This window comes from Pomacea canaliculata, linkage group LG5 (assembly GCF_003073045.1).
Source record: "Pomacea canaliculata isolate SZHN2017 linkage group LG5, ASM307304v1, whole genome shotgun sequence".
Lineage (NCBI taxonomy): Eukaryota > Metazoa > Mollusca > Gastropoda > Architaenioglossa > Ampullariidae > Pomacea > Pomacea canaliculata.
The window spans coordinates 21350185-21353470 of record NC_037594.1 but is presented as its reverse complement, the minus strand read 5'-3'; the positions used below and the strand labels follow the sequence as shown (position 1 = coordinate 21353470).

At 42.3% G+C, this 3286-nt stretch overlaps 1 non-coding gene across 1 annotated transcript; it reads right to left on the bottom strand.

Annotated features, from left to right (window-relative positions):
* Positions 1–2901: 2901 nt before the first annotated feature.
* Positions 2902–3065, bottom strand: LOC112565465. The gene has a single exon (XR_003099414.1). It is a non-coding gene; the product is annotated as a U1 spliceosomal RNA (small nuclear RNA).
* Positions 3066–3286: the final 221 nt, after the last annotated feature.

Below are 3286 nucleotides of genomic sequence, written 5' to 3'. Positions count from 1 at the left end.
GGTTGTTGATGATGTTGTCTGTAAAGTCTTAAGTAAACTTACACTTCAGATACAACTTTGGCAAGACGAACCGAGTGCACATGACAAACACGTGTGTGGTGTGTGTGTGCACGTGATAGGCCAAACTAGCGAGCCTACACCAAAGTTGCTGCAAACTTATGACATCCACCCAACGACTAGAAACAGAGAGAGATGGGTAGAGAAAGGAGTTAAAGAGAAAGTACAGAGAGAGAGAAAAACGTCTTCGCAGTTGCTGATCGATGACTTCACACGCCATGGCCGCCGGCTAATCATTGTTTCCCCCGAGGATCTGTGTCTTCGCGCCTCCCGGAAGACTCCGCATGGTCTGTTTGTCGGAGTCATTTCCCCTTTCCCGCGGCCTCTCTTGCCCTCGGCAGACCACGGGATGAAATAATATCGTGAATAGTGGCTGGGGGCGACTGGAATGGTGCCTACTGTGACCCGAGACTCGGGCAGCTACGTGCTTCTTGTGAGCCCCGATTTCCTTCCCCTCCACCCTAACCAGACGCACCCATCCCACCCTTTTTAACATTATAAGCCGAGTCGCTGACCATTTTATAAAATCAGAGTACAACCAAGAAAAGAAACTGTTGCCAGGAAATGAAATTTAATCAATCGATCAATCAGCCAAACAAGCAAGTATCCGAAGAAAAACTATTTAATCAATCAGGGTTTCTGTCAAGATGACCTGTGTTGTCTTCTGCAGAAAGTTCTCTATCGTGGAGGTCACGACTGGGTGCAGGCTATGCCATCATTGATCTATCCTGGAGGCTCTTCTATCGGTGATCTGTCTGGCGGTTCACATCGCCAGTCCGTCGTCAGCAGACGATCACCTGTTAATACCCTGACAGCTGATAGGTGATGTCACTGAATTACAAATTCTGTCAGATAAACTGTACGAGCTCGCGAGGTCTCGTGCGCATGTGTTCTCTCACTCACTGTATGCTCGCATTTAGAATCACTGGCTGCATACGAAGTCACCTTGCCCTGTCTCCCTGTCTCCCTGTCGGGGGTAGCAGTGAAATACGTGTTTATGCGGAAGATAATTCGCGATTATTTAGATACAAGTCACCGGTTTACGGCCTGTGGCGCCAGCAGTTTCTGCCAAGCACCAGTAAACCTGTGTCGAGCATCTTACACTCTTTACACCTGCCTTTAGAGCTTCTAGGTAGACGGTCGTAAATTTTACAGGTATCGCGTTTGCTTTGATATTCTGCATCAGGTGGGTAGTAGTGGTCATGAAGTTGCTGTCACAAGCCTAGGTCAGACAGTCAGAAACAATGACAAGCTGACAGAGCATGGACAGACAGACAGTCGAAGGGATTCTTCATATGAGAATATAAAAAACAAAGGCATCATAAAGTATAAGTGACAGCAATTGTACCCACCCACCCTACGTGACAGATGGTCTGGGGTGTACTTACTGCGACCGATTAGTTACTAAGCCAGGGCTGTCAACATGAGCTATACCAGCTAAAAGGCTCTTCTGAAACGGGACAATTTAGTCGAATGTTTGATCAAGTCTGGAAAAGTGACGGGGAATCAATGGTTTTGGAGACGAACTTTCAGGAGAGTAAAACGGAGGTCAACAAGCTAAGTTCAAAATTGTTTGACAGTACAATGACCTCTAGAGAACTTCCGATGATAGAATTTCTCGTCTCTCTGCCAGCTTACGATCTTTACGTCTGAACGAGAATCTGCTTGCATGCATTCTTACAAAATTGTTATATTTTAGCTATTATTGAATCTCACGGTTAATGTAATGCGAAAAATTAATTTTCGAGAATAAAGTGCGACTCTGTTTTCTTCTTTTTTTTGTAGTATCTTAGAATAATGTTCAGGCTCAAGAATAAATGTAAATACTTCACTGCTTTTATGAAATACATCGTAATCATCCGACATTTCAATATTGGCATAAAGTCCTCGCTCCAACAGCAGTCATAAAAGAAGAAGAAAACAATCTGGCCGGAATTGATATGGATAACTGTTCAATTTCACCCAGCCACCTACCCCTACCCTAACCCATCGACATCAATGCAAAAAATAAAAGGTAGTACTTTTGCAGTTTCTTTGAGTGCAAGAAATACATTAGATACGGAGGCATAGAATATGAAAGAAATTGAAATCGTACCTGAGAAAGGTTTAAAGCAATAAATAAACAGTAAAACCGCAGACTTCCTACAGTGAAAATGAGGGTGGGTCCAGTCGTTTTGGCACAATCAGACTGATGGGCTAGTTAATACGGGAAATGTCTAGGCTTTTTCGCTCCACAAATGATTTCGAAACCATAAATTTAAAAATCGAATAAATAAAGGAATCTTTCAAATTTTGCTCTTTGGGAACTTCCGAAAAACATAACGAACGTGTTAAACGATGGAAGCGTAAGTAAATCGGTCTAAGGGAAGCAACTCACTAATTATTTAAAACACAGGAAAATTTTTTGCATTGTCTCCCCTACTATGTGGTAAAAAGATATGTATCCTTTCTTCTCTAAACACACACGCGCTAGTTCTCTCCTTCTACAGATATTAATAGATGAAATTTAAAGCGAATTCTAACCCTCCCGAGTAATTTTCGACAATGTGTCCTGTTAGTGAGGTTTTTTGTGTGTTCACGTACATAGCCAAACCGGATCGTAGGCCTGATACAAACATCATGTAACTCTTTATAGTGTGGCAGACATTTTCGAAAGCCTCTGTTCTTCTACGTGATGTCACGTCTTGGTTTCGCGACTTGTGAACGCTACCGTGTGCATTGTGATTACATAGAGGTGGTACTACATGCACAGTGCCCTATAATACTCGATAGCTCTGTTAGTAACTGCTCCCGATATGGAGTCTTCCACGTCAGGAAGAAGTTTTATTGACATTCAGAATTTTGCAGGGGATAGCGCGAACGCAGTCCCCCTTACGAATAAATTACGCACTCGAGTCACCCACATTTGGGGTGATCGCAGGGGTCAACCCGCCCGAAGTGCAATGGACAGGCCTCGCCCTGGGAGGACCTCCTTGCTGATCAAGGTGCCTCCCGTGCCAGGTAAGTATGCTTCTCATTCGAAAGTCTGCCCTCTAGTTCGACAAAATTACTTGTTTTCTACTGGTGAGCTTTAAATAAAAGAATTTTTTTCAAAATATTTTTAAGATTTTCCCTTATAAAATAAAACACATTTAAACTAGTCTTATACTAATTTTTATTACATAAATAACTATTGTAAAAACTTAACAAAGTTTGAACTTTTTATATTACTTTGATCAAAATAAATATT